Source organism: Hypanus sabinus, chromosome 31 (genome assembly GCF_030144855.1).
Source record: "Hypanus sabinus isolate sHypSab1 chromosome 31, sHypSab1.hap1, whole genome shotgun sequence".
Taxonomy (NCBI): domain Eukaryota; kingdom Metazoa; phylum Chordata; class Chondrichthyes; order Myliobatiformes; family Dasyatidae; genus Hypanus; species Hypanus sabinus.
This window is the reverse complement of record NC_082736.1, coordinates 16,276,208-16,299,137: the sequence shown is the minus strand read 5'-3', so window position 1 is coordinate 16,299,137 and position 22,930 is coordinate 16,276,208.

Here is a 22,930-nt window from a genome sequence, read left to right as displayed (position 1 = left end):
TATTGCATGTAGAGTGCTCAGAACAATGGAATACAATGCAAGCTGAATTCAGTAACCTACCTGGTACCATTTACAGTGGAACAGCCATTGACTTGGTTTTATTCTGCAAAGGCTAAAGTTCCACTGCGTAGAGAAAGTAATGTTACTGAAAGTAATTTGAAGAGGATAGGTAGCACCCTGATAAAATTGGTGGCAGACAACTGTAAACCATATGGTTAGTATAATAACAATCTTTACATCATGTTAGCACATGGTAGTTATCTGCAAAATTGAACTGTACACTCCATAGAGTTGAATGCATTACTTTCTATTCAATGCATTCTGTGGTAAGGTTGTGTACATAACTACTCAGGGTGATTTGGAACTGTATAGATATTGCATGTAGAGTGCTCAGTGCCATGGAATACTCCAATGCAAGCTGAATTCAGTAACCTACCTGGTACCATTTAGAGTGGAACAGCCATTGACTTGGTTTTATTCTGTAAAGGCTAAAGTTCCACTGTGAGGAGAAGGTAATGTTACTGAACGTAACTTCTGGAGCATAGGTAGCACACTCATAAAATTGGCTGCAGACAACGCTAAATCATATGTTTAGAGTGCTAACATTGTTTACATCATGTTAGCAGATAGTAGTTATCAGCAAAATTGAAATGTACACTCCATTGAGTTGAAAGCATTACTTTCTATTCAATACATTCTGTGGTAAGGGTGTGTACATAACTACTCTTGGTGATTTGGAACTGTATAGATATTGCATGTAGAGTGCTCAGTGCCATGGAATACTCCAATGCAAGCTGAATTCAGGAACCTACCTGGTACAATTTACAGTGGAACAGCCATTGACTTGGTTTAATTTTGTAAAGGCTAAAGTTCCACTGTGTAGAGAAGGTAATGTTACTGAACGTAACTTCTGGAGCATAGGTAGCACACTCATAAAATTGTTTGCAGACAACGCTAAATCATATGTTTAGTGAGCTAACATTGTTTACATCATGTTAGCACATACCAGTTATCAGCAAAATTGAACTGTACATTCCATTGAGTTGAAAGCATTACTTTCTATTCAATGCATTCTGTGGTAAGGCTGTGTCGATAACTACTCAGGGTGATTTGGAACTGTGTAGATATTGCATGTAGAGTGCTCAGTGCCATGGAATACTCCAATGCAAGCTGAATTCGCTAACCTACCGGGTATCATTTACAGTGGAACAGCCATTGACTTTGTTTAATTCTGCAAAGGCTAAAGATCCACTGTGTAGAGAAAGTAATGTTACTGAAAGTAATTTCTGGAGCATAGGTAGCACACTCATAAAATTGGTTGCAGACAACTGTAAACCATATGGTTAGTATAATATCAATGTTTACATCATGTTAGCACATGGTAGTTATCTGCGAAATTGAACAGTACACTCCATAGAGTTGAATGCATTACTTTCTATTCAATGCATTCTGTGGTAAGGTTGTATACATAACTACTCAGGGTGATTTGGAACTGATCAGATATTGCATGTAGAGTGCTCAGTGCCATGGAATACTCCAATGCAAGCTGAATTCGGTAACCTACCTGGTATCATTTACAGTGGAACAGCCATTGACTTTGTTTAATTCTGCAAAGGCTAAAGATCCACTGTGTAGAGAAAGTAATGTTACTGAAAGTAATTTCTGGAGCATAGGTAGCACAATCATAAAATTGGTTGCAGACAACCTTAAACCATATGGTTAGTATAATAACAATCTTTACATCATGTTAGCACATGGTAGTTATCTGCGAAATTGAACAGTGCACTCCATAAAGTTGAATGCATTACTTTCTATTCAATGCATTCTGTGGTAAGGTTGTGTACATAATTACTCAGGGTTATTTGGAACTTTATAGATATTGCACGTTGAGTGCTCAGTGCCATGGAATACTCCAATGCAAGCTGAATTCAGGAACCTACCTGGTACCATTTACAGTGGAACAGCCATTGACTTGGTTTAATACTGTAAAGGACAAAGTTCCACTGTGTGCAGAAGGTAATGTTACTGAACGTAACTTCTGGAGCATGGTAGCACACTTATTAAATTGTTTGCAGACAACTCTAAATCATATGGTTAGTGTACTAACAATGTTTACATCATGTTAGCACATGGTAGTTATCTGCAAAATTGAACTGTACACACCTTTGAGTTGAATGCTTTACTTTCTTTTCAATGCATTCTGTGGTAAGGCTATGTATATAACTACTCTGGGTGATTTGGAACCTGTCAGATATTGCATGTAGAGTGCTCAGAGCCATGGAATACAATGCAAGCTGAATTCAGTAACCTACCTGGTACCATTTACAGTGGAACAGCCATTGACTTGGTTTAATTTTGTAAAGGCTAAAGTTCCACTGTGTAGAGAAGGTAATGTTACTGAACGTAACTTCTGGAGCATAGGTAGCACACTCATAAAATTGTTTGCAGACAACGCTAAATCATATGTTTAGTGTGCTAACATTGTTTACATCATGTTAGCACATACCAGTTATCAGCAAAATTGAACTGTACACTCCATTGAGTTGAAAGCATTACTTTCTATTCAATGCATTCTGTGGTAAGGATGTGTCGATAACTACTCAGGGTGATTTGGAACTGTGTAGATATTGCATGTAGAGTGCTCAGTGCCATGGAATACTCCAATGCAAGCTGAATTCGCTAACCTACCGGGTATCATTTACAGTGGAACAGCCATTGACTTTGTTTAATTCTGCAAAGGCTAAAGATCCACTGTGTAGAGAAAGTAATGTTACTGAAAGTAATTTCTGGAGCATAGGTAGCACACTCATAAAATTGGTTGCAGACAACTGTAAACCATATGGTTAGTATAATATCAATGTTTACATCATGTTAGCACATGGTAGTTATCTGCGAAATTGAACAGTACACTCCATAGAGTTGAATGCATTACTTTCTATTCAATGCATTCTGTGGTAAAGGTTGTATACATAACTACTCAGGGTGATTTGGAACTGTATAGATATTGCACGTAGAGTGCTCAGAGCCATGGAATACTCCAATGCAAGCTGAATTCAGGAACCTTCCTGGTACCATTTACAGTGGAACAGCCATTGACTTGGTTTTATTCTGTAAAGGCTAAAGTTCCACTGTGTAGAGAAGGTAATGTTACTGAACGTAACTTCTGGAGCATAGGTAGCACACTCATAAAATTGGTTGCAGACAACGCTAAATCATATGTTTAGGGTGCTAACATTGTTTACATCATGTTAGCACACAGTAGTTATCAGCAAAATTGAACAGTACACTCCATTGAGTTGAAAGCATTACTTTCTATTCAATGCATTCTGTGGTAAGGCTGTGTACATAACTACTCTGAGTGATTTGGAACTGTATAGATATTGCATGTAGAGTGCTCAGTGCCATGGGATACACCAATGCAAGCTGACGTCAGGAACGTACCTGGTACCATTTATAGTAGAACAGCCATTGACTTGGTTTAATTCTGTAAAGGCTAAAGTTCCACTGTGTAGAGAAGGTAATGTTACTGAACGTAACTTCTGGAGCATAGGTAGCACACTCATAAAATTGGTTGCAGACAGCGCTAAATCATATGTTTAGTGTGCTAACATTGTTTACATCATGTTAGCACACAGCAGTTATCAGTAAAATTGAACTGTACACTCCATAGAGTTGAATGTATTACTTTCTATTCAATGCATTCTGTGGTAACGTTGTGTACATAACTACTCAGGGTGATTTGGAACTGTATAGATATTGCATGTAGAGTGCTCAGTGCAACGGAATACTCCAATGCAAGCTGAATTCAGGAACCTACCTGGTACCATTTACAGTGGAACAGCCATTGACTTGGTTTAATTTTGTAAAGGCTAAAGTTCCACAGTGTAGAGAAGGTAATGTTACTGAAAGTAACTTCTGGAGCATAGGTAGCACACTTATTAAATTGGTTGCAGACAACTATAAATCCTATGGTAAGTGTACTAACAATGTTTACATCATGTTAGCACATGGTAGTTATCTGCAAAATTGAACTGTACACTCAGTAGAGTTGAATGCATTACTTTCTATTCAATGCATTCTGTGGTAAGGCTGTGTACATAACTACTCTGAGTGATTTGGAACTGTATAGATATTGCATGTAGAGAGCTCAGTGTCATGGAATACTCCAATGCAAGCTGAATTCAGTAACTTACCTTGTACCATTTACAGTGGAACAGCCATTGACTTGGTTTAATTCTGTAAAGGCTAAAGTTCCACTGTGTAGAGAAGGTAATGTTACTGAACGTAACTTCTGGAGCATAGGTAGCACACTCATAAAATTGGTTGCAGACAACGCTAAATCATATGTTTAGGGTGCTAACATTGTTTACATCATGTTAGCACACAGTAGTTATCAGCAAAATTGAACAGTACACTCCATTGAGTTGAAAGCATTACTTTCTATTCAATGCATTCTGTGGTAAGGCTGTGTACATAACTACTCTGAGTGATTTGGAACTGTATAGATATTGCATGTAGAGTGCTCAGTGCCATGGGATACACCAATGCAAGCTGACGTCAGGAACGTACCTGGTACCATTTACAGTAGAACAGCCATTGACTTGGTTTAATTCTGTAAAGGCTAAAGTTCCACTGAGTAGAGAAGGTAATGTTACTGAACGTACCTTCTGGAGCATTGGTAGCACATTCATAAAATTGGTTGCAGACAACTCTAAATCATAATGGTTAGTGTACTCTAACAATGTTTACATCATGTTAGCACATGGTAATTATCTGCAAAATTGAACTGTACACTCCATTGAGTTGAATGCATTACTTTCTATTCAATGCATTCTGTGGTAAGGTTGTATACATAAGTAATCAGGGTGATTTGGTACTGTATAGATATTGCATGTAGAGAGCTCAGTGCCATGGAATACTCCAATGCAAGCTGAATTCAGTAACTTACCTTGTACCATTTACAGTGGAACAGCCATTGACTTGGTTGAATTCTGCAAAGGCTAAAGTTCCACTGTGTAGAGAAGGTAATGTTACTGAACGTAACTTCTGGAGCATAGGTAGCACACTCATAAAATTGGTTGCAGACAGCGCTAAATCATATGTTTAGTGTGCTAACATTGTTTACATCATGTTAGCACACAGCAGTTATCAGTAAAATTGAACTGTACACTCCATTGAGTTGAAAGCATTACTTTCTATTCAATGCATTCTGTGGTAAGGTTGTATACATCAGTACTCAGGGTGATTTGGAACTGTATAGATATTGCACGTAGAGTGCTCAGTGCCATGGAAGACTCCAAAGCAAGCTGAATTCAGGAACCTACCTGGTACAATTTACAGTGGAACAGCCATTGACTTGGTTTTATTCTGTAAAGGCTAAAGTTCCGCTGTGTAGAGAAGGCAATGTTACTGAAAGTAACTTCTGGAGCATAGGTAGCACACTTATTAAATTGGTTGCAGAGAACTATAAATCCTACGGTAAGTGAGCTAACAATGTTTACATCATGTTAGCACATAGTAGTTATCAGCAAAATTGAACTGTACACTCAGTAGAGTTGAATGCATTACTTTCCATTCAATGCATTCTGTGGTAAAGGTTGTATACATAACTACTCAGGGTGATTTGGAACTGTATAGATATTGCATGTAGAGTGCTCAGTGCCATGGAATACTCCAATGCAAGCTGAATTCAGGAACCTACCTGGTATCATTTACAGTGGAACAGCCATTGACTTGGTTTAATTTTGTAAAGGCTAAAGTTCCACAGTGTAGAGAAGGTAATGTTACTGAAAGTAACTTCTGGAGCATAGGTAGCACACTTATTAAATTGGTTGCAGACAACTATAAATCCTATGTTTAGGGTGCTAACATTGTTTACATCATGTTAGCACACAGTAGTTATCAGCAAAATTGAACAGTACACTCCATTGAGTTGAAAGCATTACTTTCTATTCAATGCATTCTGTGGTAAGGCTGTGTACATAACTACTCTGAGTGATTTGGAACTGTATAGATATTGCATGTAGAGTGCTCATTGCCATGGGATACACCAATGCAAGCTGACGTCAGGAACGTACCTGGTACCATTTACAGTAGAACAGCCATTGACTTGGTTTAATTCTGTAAAGGCTAAAGTTCCACTGTGTAGAGAAGGTAATGTTACTGAACGTACCTTCTGGAGCATTGGTAGCACATTCATAAAATTGGTTGCAGACAACTCTAAATCATATGGTTAGTGTACTCTAACAATGTTTACATCAGGTTAGCACATGGTAATTATCTGCAAAATTGAACTGTACACTCCATTGAGTTGAATGCATTACTTTCTATTCAATGCATTCTGTGGTAACGTTGTGTACATAACTACTCAGGGTGATTAGGAACTGTATAGATATTACATGTAGAGTGCACAGTGCCATGGAATACTCCAATGCAAGCTGAACTCAGGAACCTACCTGGTAACATTTGCAGTGGAACAGACATTGACTTGGTTGATTACTGCAAAGGCTAAAGTTCCACTGTGTAGAGAATGTAATGTTACTGAAAGTAATTTCTGGAGCATAGGTAGCACACTGATAAAATTGGTGGCAGACAACAGTAAACCATATGGTTAGTATATTAACAATCGTTACATCATGTTAGCACATGGTAGTTATCTGCAAAATTGAACTGTACACTCCATAGAGTTGAATGTATTACTTTCTATTCAATGCATTCTGTGGTAACGTTGTGTACATAACTACTCAGGGTGATTTGGAACTGTATAGATATTGCATGTAGAGTGCTCAGTGCAATGGAATACTCCAATGCAAGCTGAATTCAGGAACCTACCTGGTACCATTTACAGTGGAACAGCCATTGACTTGGTTTAATTTTGTAAAGGCTAAAGTTCCACAGTGTAGAGAAGGTAATGTTACTGAAAGTAACTTCTGGAGCATAGGTAGCACACTTATTAAATTGGTTGCAGACAACTATAAATCCTATGGTAAGTGTACTAACAATGTTTACATCATGTTAGCACATGGTAGTTATCTGCAAAATTGAACTGTACACTCAGTAGAGTTGAATGCATTACTTTCTATTCAATGCATTCTGTGGTAAGGCTGTGTACATAACTACTCTGAGTGATTTGGAACTGTATAGATATTGCATGTAGAGAGCTCAGTGCCATGGAATACTCCAATGCAAGCTGAATTCAGTAACTTACCTTGTACCATTTACAGTGGAACAGCCATTGACTTGGTTTAATTCTGTAAAGGCTAAAGTTCCACTGTGTAGAGAAGGTAATGTTACTGAACGTACCTTCTGGAGCATTGGTAGCACATTCATAAAGTTGGTTGCAGACAACTCTAAATCATATGGTTAGTGTACTCTAACAATGTTTACATCATGTTAGCACATGGTAATTATCTGCAAAATTGAACTGTACACTCCATTGAGTTGAATGCATTACTTTCTATTCAATGCATTCTGTGGTAAGGTTGTATACATAAGTAATCAGGGTGATTTGGTACTGTATAGATATTGCATATAGAGTGCTCAGTGCCATGGAATACACCAATGCAAGCTGAATTCAGGAACCTACCTGGTACCATTTACAGTGGAACAGCCATTGACTTGGTTTAATTCTGCAAAGGCTAAAGTTCCACTGTGTAGAGAAGGTAATGTTACTGAACGTAATTTCTGGAGCATAGGTAGCACATTCATAAAACTGGTGGCAGACAACTGTAAACCATATATTTAGTATAATAACAATCTTTACATCATGTTAGCACACAGTAGTTATCAACAAAATTGAACTGTACACTCCATTGAGTTGAAAGCATGACTTTCTATTCAATGCATTCTGTGGTAAGGCTGTGTACATAACTACTCTGAGTGATTTGGAACTGTATAGATATTGCATGTAGAGTGCTCAGTGCCATGGAATACTCCAATGCAAGCTGAATTCAGTAAACTACCTGGTACCATTTACAGTGGAACAGCCATTGACTTGGTTTAATTCTGTAAAGGCTAAAGTTCCACTGTGTAGAGAAGGTAAAGTTAGTGAACGTACCTTCTGGAGCATAGGTAGCACAATCATAAAATTGGTTGCAGACAACTCTAAATCATATGGTTAGTGTACTAACAATGCTTACATCATGTTAGCACATGGTTGTTATCAGCAAAATTGAACAGTACACACCATTGAGTTGAATGCATTACTTTCTATTCAATGCATTCTGTGGTAAGATTGTATACATAACTACTCAGGGTGATTTGGAACTGTGTAGATATTGCATGAAGAGTGCTCAGTGCCATGGAATACTCCAAGGCAAGCTGAATTCGGTAACCTACCTGGTACCATTTACAGTGGAACAGCCATTGACTTGGTTTAATTCTGCAAAGGCTAAAGTTCCACTGTGTAGAGAAAGTAATGTTACTGAAAGTAATTTCTGGAACATAGGCAGCACACTCATAAAATTGGTGGCAGACAACTGTAGACCATATGGTTAGTATAATAACAATCTTCACATCATGTTAGCACATGGTAGTTATCTGCAAAATTGAACTGTACACTCCATTGAGTTGAATGCATTACTTTCTATTCAATGCATTCTGTGGTAAGGCTGTGTATGTAACTACTCTGGATGGTTTGGAACTGATCAGATATTGCATGTAGAGTGCTCAGTGCCATGGAATACTCCAATGCAAGCTGAATACAGGAACCTACCTGGTACCATTTACAGTGGAACAGCCATTGACTTGGTTTAATTCTGCAAAGGCTAAAGATCCACTGAGTAGAGAAGGTAATGTTCCTGAAAGTAACCTGGAGCATAGGTAGCACACTCATAAAATTGGTTGCAGACAACTATAAATCCTATGGTAAGTGAGTTAACAATGTTGACATCATGTTAGCACATAGTTTTTATCAGCAAAATTGAACTGTACACTCCTTTGAGTTGAATGCATTACTTTCTATTCAATGCATTCTGTGGTAAGGCTGTGTATATAACTACTCTGAGTGATTTGGAACTGATCAGATATTGCATGTAGAGTGAGCAGTTTCATGGAATACTCCAATGCAAGCTGAATTCAGTAACCTACCTGGTACCATTTACAGTGGAACAGCCATTGACTTGGTTAAATTCTGCAAAGGCTAAAGTTCCACTGTGTAGAGAAAGTAATGTTACTGAAAGTAATTTCTGGAGCCTAGGTCGCACACTCATAAAATTGGTTGTAGACAACTGTAAACCATATGGTTAGGATAATAACAATCTTTACATCATGTTAGCACATGGTAGTTATCTGCAAAATTGAACTGTACACTCCATTGAGTTGAATGCATTACTTTCTATTAAATGCATTCTGTGGTAAGGTTGTATACATAACTACTCAGGGTGATTTGGAACTGTGTAGATATTGCATGTAGAGTACTCAGTGCCATGGAATACTCCAATGCAAGCTGAATTCGGTAACCTACCTGGTACCATTTACAGTGGAACAGCCATTGACTTGGTTTAATTCTGCAAAGGCTAAAGTTCCACTGTGTAGAGAAAGTGATGTTACTGAAAGTAATTTCTGGAGCATAGGTAGCACACTCATAAAATTGGTTGCAGACAACTCTAAATCATATGGTTAGTGTGCTAACATTGTTTAAATCATGTTAGCACATAGTAGTTATCAGGAAAATTGAACTTTACACTCCATTGAGTTGAATGCCTTACTTTCTATTCAAGGCATTCTGTGGTAAGGCTGAGTATATAACTACTCTGGGTGATTTGGAACTGATCAGATATTGCATGTAGAGTGCTCAGAGCCATAGAATTCTCCAATGCAAGCTGAATTCAGTAACCTACCTGGTACCATTTACAGTGGAACATCCATTGACCTGGTTTAATTCTGTAAAGGCTAAAGTTCCACTGTGTAGAGAAGGTAATGTTCCTGAAAGTAATTTCTGGAGCACAGGTAGCACACTCATAAAATTGGTTGCAGACAACTCTAAATCATATGTTTATTGTGCTAACATTGTTTACATCATGTTAGCACATAGTAGTTATCAGCAAAATTGAACTGTATACTCCATTGAGTTGAAACCATTACTTTTTATTCAATGCATTCTGTGGTAAGGTTGTGTACATAACTACTCAGGGTGATTTGGAACTGTGTAGATATTGCATGTAGAGTGCTCAGTGCAATGGAATACTCCAATGCAAGCTGAATTCAGTAACCTACCTGGTACCATTTACAGTGGAACAGCCATTGACTTGGTTTACTTCTGCAAAGGCTAAAGTTCCACTGTGTAGATAAAGTAATGTTACTGAAAGTAACTTCTGGAGCATTGGTAGCACACTCATAGAATTGGTTGCAGACAAGTGTAAACCATATGGTTAGTATAATAACAATGTTTACATCATGTTAGCACATGCTAGTTATCTGCAAAATTCAACTGTACACTCCATTGAGTTGAATGCATTACTTTCTATTCAATGCATTCTGTGGTAAGGTTGTGTACATAACTACTCAGGGTGATTTTGAACTGTATAGATATTGCATGTAGAGTGCTGAGTGCCATGGAGTACTCCAATGCAAGCTGCATTTAGTAACCTAACTGGTACCATTTTCAGTAGAAGAGACAGTGACGTGGTTTAGTCCTGCAATACCTAATGGTCCACTGTGTAGAAACCGTGATGTTACTGAACGTAAATTCTGGAGCTTAGGTAGCACACGCCTAAAATTGTTTGCAGAGTACTCTAAATCATCTGGTGAGTATTATAATAAAGTTTACTTCAAGTTAGCACATACAAGTTTTCAGCAAACTTGAACTGTACACTCCATTGAGTTGAAAGTATTACTTTCTGTTCAATGCATTTTGTGGTAATAGTTTGTACATAACAACTCAGGGTGATTTAGAATTGTATACATAATGCATGTATTCTGCGTACCATGGAATACTCCAATGCAATCTGAATTCAGTAACACAACTGGCACCATTTGCAGTGGAACAGCCAGTGACTTGGTTTAGTACTGCAATCTGTAATGATCCACTGTGTAGAAAACGTGATATTACTGAAAGTAACTTGTGCATCATCGGTAGCTCAGACATAAAATTGGTTGCAGCCTACTCTAAGTCATATGGGGAGTATAATAATAAAGTTTACATCATGTTAGCAGATACAGGTTTTCAGCAAAATGAACTGTACACTCCATTGAGTTGAATGCCTTACTTTCTATTCAATGCATTTTGTTATAAGGGTCTGGACATAACTACTCAGGGTGATTCGGAACTGTGTATATAATGGATGTGGATTGCTCAATGACATGGAATACTCCAATGCAAGCTGCATTTAGTAACCTAACTGGTACCATTTTCAGTGGAAGAGACATTGACGTGGTTTAGTCCTGCAATACCTAATGATCCACTGTGTAGAAACCGTGATGTTTCTGAACGTAACTTCTGGAGCTTAGGTAGCACACGCATAAAATTGGTTCCAGAGTACTCTAAATCATATGCGGAGTATTTAAATAAAGTTTACATCATGTTAGCACATACTAGGTTTCAGCAAAATTGAACTGTAAACTCCATTGAGTTGAATGCATTACTCTCTATTGATAGCATTTTGTGATAAGGTTGTGTACATAACTACTCAGGGAGATTTGGAACTGTGTAGATATTGCATGTAAACTGCTCAGTGCCATGGAATACTGCAATGCAAGCTTAATTCAGTAACCAACATGGTACCATTTACAGTGGAACTGCCTTTGACTTGGTTTAGCACTGCAATCTCTAATGATGCACAGTGTAGAAATCGTGATGTTACTGAAAGTAACTTCCGGAGCTTAGGTAGCACACTCAGAAAATTGGTTGCAGAGTACTCTAAATCATCCGGTGAGTATTATACTAATGTTTACTTCATGTTAGCTCATAATAGTTTTCAGCAAAATTGAGCTGTACACTCCATTGAGTTGAAAGCTTTACTTTCTATACAATGCATAATGTGATAAGGTTGTGTACATAACTACTCAGGGTGATTTGGAACTGTATAGATATTGCATGTAGAGTGCTCTGTGCCATTGAATACTCCGATGCAAGCTGAATTGAGTAACCTACCTGGTTGCATTTACAATGGAACAGCCATTTACTTGGTTTGTTTCTGCAAACGCTAATGTTCCACAGTGTAGAGAACGTGGTGTTATTGAAAGTAACTTCCGGAGCTTAGGTAGAACTCTCAGAAAATTGGTTGCAGACTACTATAAATCATATGCTTAGTATAATAATATGGTTGACTTCATGTTAGCACGTACTAGTTTTCAGCAAAATTGAACTGTACACTCCATTGAGTTGAAAGCTTTACTTTCTATACAATTCATATTGTGATAAAGTTGTGTACATAACTACTTAGGGTGATCTAGAACTGTATACATAATGCATGTAGAGTGCTCAGTACCATGGAATACTTCAATGCAAGCTGAATTCAGTAACCCACCTGGCACCATTTGCAGTGGAACAGCCAGTGACTTGGTTAAGTACTGCAATCTCTAATGATCTACTGTGTAGAAAAAGTGATGTTACTGAAAGTAACTGCTGCAGCTTAGGTAGCTCAGACATAAAATTGGTTGCAGCCTACTCTAAGTCATATGGGGAGTATAATAATAACGTTTACAACATGTTAGCACATACCAGTTTTCAGCAAAATGAACTGTACACTCCATTGAGTTGAATGCTTTACTTTCTTTTCAATGCATTTTGTGATAAGGTTGCGTACATAACTACTCAGGGAGATTTGGAACTGTATAGATATTGCATGTAAACTGCTCAGTGCCATGGAATACTGCAATGCAAGCTTAATTCAGTAACCAACCTGCTACCATTTACAGTGGAACTGCCTTTGACTTGGTTTAGCACTGCAATCTCTAATGATGCACTGTGTAGAAATCGTGATGATACTGAAAGTAACTTCCGGAGCTTATGTAGCACACTCATAAAATTGGTTGCAGACAACTCTAAATCATCTGGTGAGTATTATAATAATGTTTACTTCATGTTAGCACATACTAGTTTTCAGCAAAATTGAACTGTACACTCCATTGAGTTCAAAGCTTTACATTCAGTACAATGAATATTGTGATAAGGTTGTGTACATAACTACTCAGGGTGATTTGGAACTGTATAGATATTGCATGTAGAGTACCCAGTGCCATTGAATACTCCGATGCAAGCTGAATTGAGTAACCTACCTGGTAGCCTTTACAATGGAACAGCCCTTTACTTTGTTAGTTTCTGCAAACGCTAATGTTCCAGTGTGCAGAGAACGTGGTGTTATTGAACGTAACTTCTGGAGCTTAGGTGGAACTCTCAGAACATTGGTTGCAGACTACTCTAAATCATATGGTGAGTATAATAAAATGGTTTACTTCATGCTAGCACATACTATTTTTCAGCAAAAGTGATCTGTATACTCCTTTGAGCTGAAAGCCTTACTATGTATTCTATGTATTTTGTTGGAAGGTTGTGTACATGCATAATGCATGTAGAGTGCTCAGTGTTATGGAATGCTCCGATGCAAGCTGAATTCAGTAACCTACGTGGTACCATTTACAGTGGAACTGCCTTTGACTTGGTTTAGTCCTGCAATCTCTAATGATGCACTGTGTAGAAAACGTGATGTTACTGAAAGTAACTTCTGCAGCTTAGGTAGCACAGTCATAAAATTGGTTGCAGCCTACTCTAAATCATATGGGGAGTGTAATAATAAAGTTTACATCATGTTAGTACATAAAAGTTTTCAGCAAAATTGAACTGTGCACTCCATTGAGTTGAATGCATTACTTTATATTCATAGCATTTTGTGATAAGGTTGTGTACATAACTACTCAGGGTGATTTGGAACTGTGTATTTAATGGATGTAGAGTGCTCAGTGTATATAATGGATGTAGAGTACTCCAATTCAAGCTGCAGGTCGTAACCTCCCTATACCATTTTCAGTGGAACAGCCATTGACTTGGTTTAGTCCTGCAATACCTAATGATCCACTGTGTGGAAACCGTGATGTTACTGAAAGTAACTTCTGGAGCTTAGGTTGCACACGCATACAATTGGTTCCAGAGTACTCTAAATCATATGGTGAGTATAATAATAAAGTTTACATCGTGTTAGCACATACTAGTTTTCAGCAAAATTGAACTGTACACTCCATTGAGTTGAATGCTTTACTTTTTATTCAATGCATTTTGTGATAAGGCTGTGTACATAACTACTCCGGGTGATTTGGAACTGTGTATATAATGGATGTAGAGCGCTCAGTGACATGGAATACCCCAATTGAAGCTGCATTTCGTAACCTACCTGGTACCATTTACAGTGGAACTGCCATTGACTTGCTTTAGTCCTGCAATCCTTAATGATCCACTGTGTAGAAAACGTGATGTTACTGAAAGTAACCTCTGGTTCATAGATAGCACACGCATAAAATTGGCTGCAGAGTACTCTAATTCATCTGGTGAGTAGAATAATAAAGCTTACATCAAGTTAGGACATATTAGGTTTCAGCAACATTGAACAGTACACTCCATTGAGTTGAAATCTTTACTTTCTATTCAATGCATTTTCTGGTAAGGTTCTGCACATAACTACTCAGGGTGATTTGGAATAGTATAGATATTGCATGTAGAGTGCTCAGTGCCATGGAATACTTCAATGCAAGCTGAACTCAGTAACCTACCTGGTAGCATTTACAATGGAACAGTCATTGACTTGGTTTGGTTCTGCAAACGCTAAGGTTCCACAGTGTACAGAACGTGATATTACTTAAAGTATCTTCTGGAGCTCAGGTAGAACACTCAGAAAATTGGTTGCAGACTACTCTAAATCATATGGTGATTATAATAATATGGTTTACATGTTAGCACATACTAGTTTTCAGCTAAATTGAACTGTACACTCCATTGAATTGAATGCATTACATTCTATACAATGAATTTTGTGATAAGGTTGTGTATATAACTACTCAGGGTGATGTGGAACTGTATATATAATGCATGTAGAGTGCTCAGTGCCGTGGAATGCTCCAATGCAAGCTGAATTGAGGAGCCTACCTGGGACCATTTACAGTGGAAATGCCATTGACTTGGTTTAGTCCTGCAATCTCTAATGATCCACTGTGTAGAAAATGTGATGTTACTGAAAGTAACTTCTGCAGCTTACGTAGCACAGTCATAAAATTGGTTGCAGCCTTCTCTAAATCATATGGGGAGTAAAATAATAAAGTTTGCATCATGTTAGCACATACTAGTTTTCAGCAAAATGAACTGTACACTCCATTGAGTTGAATGCTTTACTTTCTATTCAATGCATTTTGTGATAAGGCTGTGAACATAAGTACTCAGGGTGATTTGGAACTGTGTATATAATGGATGTAGAGCGCTCAGTGACATGGAATACCCCAATTGAAGCTGCATTTCGTAACCTACCTGTATCATTTTCAGTGGAACAGCCATTGACTTGGTTTAGTACTGCAATACCTAATGATCCACTGTGTAGAAACCGTGATGTTACTGAAAGAAACTTCTTGACCTTAGGTAGCACACAAATACAATTGGTTCCAGAGTACTCTAAATCATATGGTGAGTATAATAATAAAGTTTACATCATGTTAGCACATACTATTTTTCAGCAAAATGAACTGTACACTCCATTGAGTTGAATGCTTTACTTTCTATTCAAAGCATTTTGTGATAAGGTTGTGTACATAACTGCTCAGGGAGATTTGGAACTGTATACATAATGCATGTAGAGTGCACAGTGTCATGGAATACTCCAATGCAATCTGAATTCAGTAACCTACCTGGTACCATTTACAGTGGAACTGCCATTGACTTGGTTTAGTCCTGCAATCTCTAATGATCCACTGTGTAGAAAACGTGATGTAACTGAAAGTAACCTCTGGTTCTTAGATAGCACACGCATAAAATTGGTTGCAGAGTACTCTAATTAATCTGGTGAGTATAATAATAAAGCTTACATCAAGTTAGCACATACTAGTTTTCAGCAAAATTGAACAGTACACTCCATTGAGTTGAAATCTTTACTTTCTATTCAATGCATTTTCTGGTAAGGTTCTGTACATAACTGCTCAGGGAGATTTGGAACTGTATACATAATGCATGTAGAGTGCTCAGTGCCATGGAATATTCCAATGCATGCTGAATTCGGTGACCTACCTGGTAGCATTTACAGTGGAACGGCCATTGACTTGGTTTAATACTGTAAAGGATAAAGTTCCACTGTGTAGAGAATGTAATGTTACTGAACGCAACTTCTGGAGCATAGGTAGCACACTCATAAAATTGGTTGCAGACAACTCTAAATCATATGGTTAGTGTACTAACAAGGTTTACATCATGTTAGCACATGGTAGTTATCTGCAAAATTGAACTGTACACACCTTTGAGTTGAATGCTTTACTTTCTTTTCAATGCATTCTGTGGTAAGGTTGTGTACATAACTACTCAGGGTGATTTGGAACTGTATATATAATGCATGTAGAGTGCACAGTGTCATGGAATACTCCAATGCAAGCTGAATTCAGTAACCTAACTGGTAACAATTACAGTGGAACTGCCATTGACTTGGTTAAGTCCTGCAATCTCTAATGATCCACTGTGTAGAAAACGTGATGTTACTGAAAGTAACCTCTGGTTCTTAGATAGCACACGCATAAAATTGGCTGCAGAGTACTCTAATTCATCTGGTGAGTATAATAATAAAGCTTACATCAAGTTAGCACATACTATTTTTCAGCAAAATGAACTGTACACTCCACTGAATTGAATGCTTTACTTGTTATTCAATGCATTTTGTGATAAGGCTGTGTACATAACTACTCCGGGTGATTTGGAACTGTGTATATAATGGATGTAGAGCGCTCAGTGACATGGAATACCCCAATTGAAGCTGCATTTCGTAACCTACCTGGTACCATTTACAGTGGAACTGCCATTGACTTGCTTTAGTCCTGCAATCCTTAATGATCCACTGTGTAGAAAACGTGATGTTACTGAAAGTAACCTCTGGTTCATAGATAGCACACGCATAAAATTGGTTGCAGAGTACTCTAATTCATCTGGTGAGTAGAATAATAAAGCTTACATCAAGTTAGGACATACTAGGTTTCAGCAACATTGAACAGTACACTCCATTGAGTTGAAATCTTTACTTTCTATTCAATGCATTTTCTGGTAAGGTTCTGCACATAACTACTCAGGGTGATTTGGAATAGTATAGATATTGCATGTAGAGTGCTCAGTGCCATGGAATACTTCAATGCAAGCTGAACTCAGTAACCTACCTGGTAGCATTTACAATGGAACAGTCATTGACTTGGTTTGGTTCTGCAAACGCTAAGGTTCCACAGTGTACAGAACGTGATATTACTTAAAGTATCTTCTGGAGCTCAGGTAGAACACTCAGAAAATTGGTTGCAGACTACTCTAAATCATATGGTGATTATAATAATATGGTTTACATGTTAGCACATACTATTTTTCAGCAACATTGATCTGTAGACTCCTTTGAGTTGAAAGCATTACTTTCTAATCAATGTATTTTGTTGTAAGGTTGTGTACATAACAACTCAGGGTGATTTGGAACTGTATATATAATGCATGTAGAGTGCACAGTGTCATGGAATGCTCCAATGCAAGCTGAATCCAGTAACCCACCTGGCACCATTTTCAGTGGAACAGCCATTGACTTGGTTTAGTCCTGCAATTCCTAATGATTCACTGTGTAGAAACCGTGATGTTACTGAAAGAAACTTCTGGACCTTAGGTAGCGCACAAATACAATTGGTTCCAGAGTACTCTAAATCATATGGTGAGTATAATAATAAAGTTTACATCATGTTAGCACATACTAGTTTTCAGCAAAATTGAACTGTACACTCCATTGAGTTGAATGCTTTACTTTCTATTCAAAGCATTTTGTGATAAGGTTGTGTACATAACTGCTTAGGGAGATTTGGAACTTTATACATAATGCATGTAGAGTGCTCAGTGCCATGGAATACTCCAATGCAAGCTGAATTCAGTAACCCACCTGGCACCATTTGCAGTGGAAAAGCCATTGACTTGGTTTGGTACTGCAATCTCTAATGATCCACTGGGTAGAAATTGTGTTGTTACTGAAAGTAACTTCTGCAGCTTAGGTAGCACAGCCATAAAATTGGTTGCCTCCTACTCTAAATCACATGTGGAGTATAATAATAAAGTTTGCCTCATGTTAGAACATACTATTTTTCAGCAAAATGAACTGTACACTCCATTGAGTTGAATGCTTCACTTTCTATTCAAAGCATTTTGTGATAAGGTTGTGTACATAACTGCTCAGGGAGATTTGGAACTGTATACATAATGCATGTAGAGTGCACAGTGTCATGGAATACTCCAATGCAATCTGAATTCAGTAACCTACCTGGTACCATTTACAGTGGAACTGCCATTGACTTGGTTTGGTTCTGCAAACGCTAAGGTTCCACAGTGTACAGAACGTGATATTACTTAAAGTATCTTCTGGAGCTCAGGTAGAACACTCAGAAAATTGGTTGCAGACTACTCTAAATCATATGGTGATTATAATAATATGGTTTACATGTTAGCACATACTATTTTTCAGCAACATTGATCTGTAGACTCCTTTGAGTTGAAAGCATTACTTTCTAATCAATGTATTTTGTTGTAAGGTTGTGTACATAACAACTCAGGGTGATTTGGAACTGTATATATAATGCATGTAGAGTGCACAGTGTCATGGAATGCTCCAATGCAAGCTGAATCCAGTAACCCACCTGGCACCATTTTCAGTGGAACAGCCATTGACTTGGTTTAGTCCTGCAATTCCTAATGATTCACTGTGTAGAAACCGTGATGTTACTGAAAGAAACTTCTGGACCTTAGGTAGCGCACAAATACAATTGGTTCCAGAGTACTCTAAATCATATGGTGAGTATAATAATAAAGTTTACATCATGTTAGCACATACTAGTTTTCAGCAAAATTGAACTGTACACTCCATTGAGTTGAATGCTTTACTTTCTATTCAAAGCATTTTGTGATAAGGTTGTGTACATAACTGCTTAGGGAGATTTGGAACTTTATACATAATGCATGTAGAGTGCTCAGTGCCATGGAATACTCCAATGCAAGCTGAATTCAGTAACCCACCTGGCACCATTTGCAGTGGAAAAGCCATTGACTTGGTTTGGTACTGCAATCTCTAATGATCCACTGGGTAGAAATTGTGTTGTTACTGAAAGTAACTTCTGCAGCTTAGGTAGCACAGCCATAAAATTGGTTGCCTCCTACTCTAAATCACATGTGGAGTATAATAATAAAGTTTGCCTCATGTTAGAACATACTATTTTTCAGCAAAATGAACTGTACACTCCATTGAGTTGAATGCTTCACTTTCTATTCAAAGCATTTTGTGATAAGGTTGTGTACATAACTGCTCAGGGAGATTTGGAACTGTATACATAATGCATGTAGAGTGCACAGTGTCATGGAATACTCCAATGCAATCTGAATTCAGTAACCTACCTGGTACCATTTACAGTGGAACTGCCATTGACTTGGTTTAGTCCTGCAATCTCTAATGATCCACTGTGTAGAAAACGTGATGTAACTGAAAGTAACCTCTGGTTCTTAGATAGCACACGCATAAAATTGGTTGCAGAGTACTCTAATTAATCTGGTGAGTATAATAATAAAGCTTACATCAAGTTAGCACATACTAGTTTTCAGCAAAATTGAACAGTACACTCAATTGAGTTGAAATCTTTACTTTCTATTCAATGCATTTTCTGGTAAGGTTCTGTACATAACTGCTCAGGGAGATTTGGAACTGTATACATAATGCATGTAGAGTGCTCAGTGCCATGGAATATTCCAATGCATGCTGAATTCGGTGACCTACCTGGTAGCATTTACAGTGGAACGGCCATTGACTTGGTTTAATACTGTAAAGGATAAAGTTCCACTGTGTAGAGAATGTAATGTTACTGAACGTAACTTCTGGAGCATAGGTAGCACACTCATAAAATTGGTTGCAGACAACTCTAAATCATATGGTTAGTGTACTAACAAGGTTTACATCATGTTAGCACATGGTAGTTATCTGCAAAATTGAACTGTACACACCTTTGAGTTGAATGCTTTACTTTCTTTTCAATGCATTCTGTGGTAAGGTTGTGTACATAACTACTCAGGGTGATTTGGAACTGTATATATAATGCATGTAGAGTGCACAGTGTCATGGAATACTCCAATGCAAGCTGAATTCAGTAACCTACCTGGTACCATTTACAGTGGAACTGCCATTGACTTGCTTTAGTCCTGCAATCCTTAATGATCCACTGTGTAGAAAACGTGATGTTACTGAAAGTAACCTCTGGTTCATAGATAGCACACGCATAAAATTGGTTGCAGAGTACTCTAATTCATCTGGTGAGTAGAATAATAAAGCTTACATCAAGTTAGGACATACTAGGTTTCAGCAACATTGAACAGTACACTCCATTGAGTTGAAATCTTTACTTTCTATTCAATGCATTTTCTGGTAAGGTTCTGCACATAACTACTCAGGGTGATTTGGAATAGTATAGATATTGCATGTAGAGTGCTCAGTGCCATGGAATACTTCAATGCAAGCTGAACTCAGTAACCTACCTGGTAGCATTTACAATGGAACAGTCATTGACTTGGTTTGGTTCTGCAAACGCTAAGGTTCCACAGTGTACAGAACGTGATATTACTTAAAGTATCTTCTGGAGCTCAGGTAGAACACTCAGAAAATTGGTTGCAGACTACTCTAAATCATATGGTGATTATAATAATATGGTTTACATGTTAGCACATACTATTTTTCAGCAACATTGATCTGTAGACTCCTTTGAGTTGAAAGCATTACTTTCTAATCAATGTATTTTGTTGTAAGGTTGTGTACATAACAACTCAGGGTGATTTGGAACTGTATATATAATGCATGTAGAGTGCACAGTGTCATGGAATGCTCCAATGCAAGCTGAATCCAGTAACCCACCTGGCACCATTTTCAGTGGAACAGCCATTGACTTGGTTTAGTCCTGCAATTCCTAATGATTCACTGTGTAGAAACCGTGATGTTACTGAAAGAAACTTCTGGACCTTAGGTAGCGCACAAATACAATTGGTTCCAGAGTACTCTAAATCATATGGTGAGTATAATAATAAAGTTTACATCATGTTAGCACATACTAGTTTTCAGCAAAATTGAACTGTACACTCCATTGAGTTGAATGCTTTACTTTCTATTCAAAGCATTTTGTGATAAGGTTGTGTACATAACTGCTTAGGGAGATTTGGAACCTTATACATAATGCATGTAGAGTGCTCAGTGCCATGGAATACTCCAATGCATGCTGAATTCAGTAACCCACCTGGCACCATTTGCAGTGGAAAAGCCATTGACTTGGTTTGGTACTGCAATCTCTAATGATCCACTGGGTAGAAATTGTGTTGTTACTGAAAGTAACTTCTGCAGCTTAGGTAGCGCAGCCATAAAATTGGTTGCCTCCTACTCTAAATCATATGTGGAGTATAATAATAAAGTTTACCTCATGTTAGAACATACTATTTTTCAGCAAAATGAACTGTACACTCCATTGAGTTGAATGCTTCACTTTCTATTCAAAGCATTTTGTGATAAGGTTGTGTACATAACTGCTCAGGGAGATTTGGAACTGTATACATAATGCATGTAGAGTGCTCAGTGCCATGGAATATTCCAATGCATGCTGATTTCAGTAACCTACCTGGTAGCATTTACAGTGGAACTGCCATTGACTTGCTTTAGTCCTGCAATCTCTAATGATCCACTGTGTAGAAAACGTGATGTTACTGAAAGTAACCTCTGGTTCATAGATAGCACACGCATAAAATTGGTTGCAGAGTACTCTAATTCATCTGGTGAGTAGAATAATAAAGCTTACATCAAGTTAGGACATACTAGGTTTCAGCAACATTGAACAGTACACTCCATTGAGTTGAAATCTTTACTTTCTATTCAATGCATTTTCTGGTAAGGTTCTGTACATAACTACTCAGGGTGATTTGGAATAGTATAGATATTGCATGTAGAGTGCTCAGTGCCATGGAATACTTCAATGCAAGCTGAACTCAGTAACCTACCTGGTAGCATTTACAATGGAACAGTCATTGACTTGGTTTGGTTCTGCAAACGCTAAGGTTCCACAGTGTACAGAACGTGATATTACTTAAAGTATCTTCTGGAGCTCAGGTAGAACACTCAGAAAATTTGTTGCAGACTACTCTAAATCATATGGTGATTATAATAATATGGTTTACATGTTAGCACATACTATTTTTCAGCAATATTGATCTGTAGACTCCTTTGAATTGAAAGCATTACTTTCTAATCAATGTATTTTGTTGTAAGGTTGTGTACATAACAACTCAGGGTGATTTGGAACTGTATATATAATGCATGTAGAGTGCACAGTGTCATGGAATGCTCCAATGCAAGCTGAATCCAGTAACCCACCTGGCACCATTTTCAGTGGAACAGCCATTGACTTGGTTTAGTCCTGCAATTCCTAATGATTCACTGTGTAGAAACCGTGATGTTACTGAAAGAAACTTCTGGACCTTAGGTAGCGCACAAATACAATTGGTTCCAGAGTACTCTAAATCATATGGTGAGTATAATAATAAAGTTTACATCATGTTAGCACATACTAGTTTTCAGCAAAATTGAACTGTACACTCCATTGAGTTGAATGCTTTACTTTCTATTCAAAGCATTTTGTGATAAGGTTGTGTACATAACTGCTTAGGGAGATTTGGAACTTTATACATAATGCATGTAGAGTGCTCAGTGCCATGGAATACTCCAAT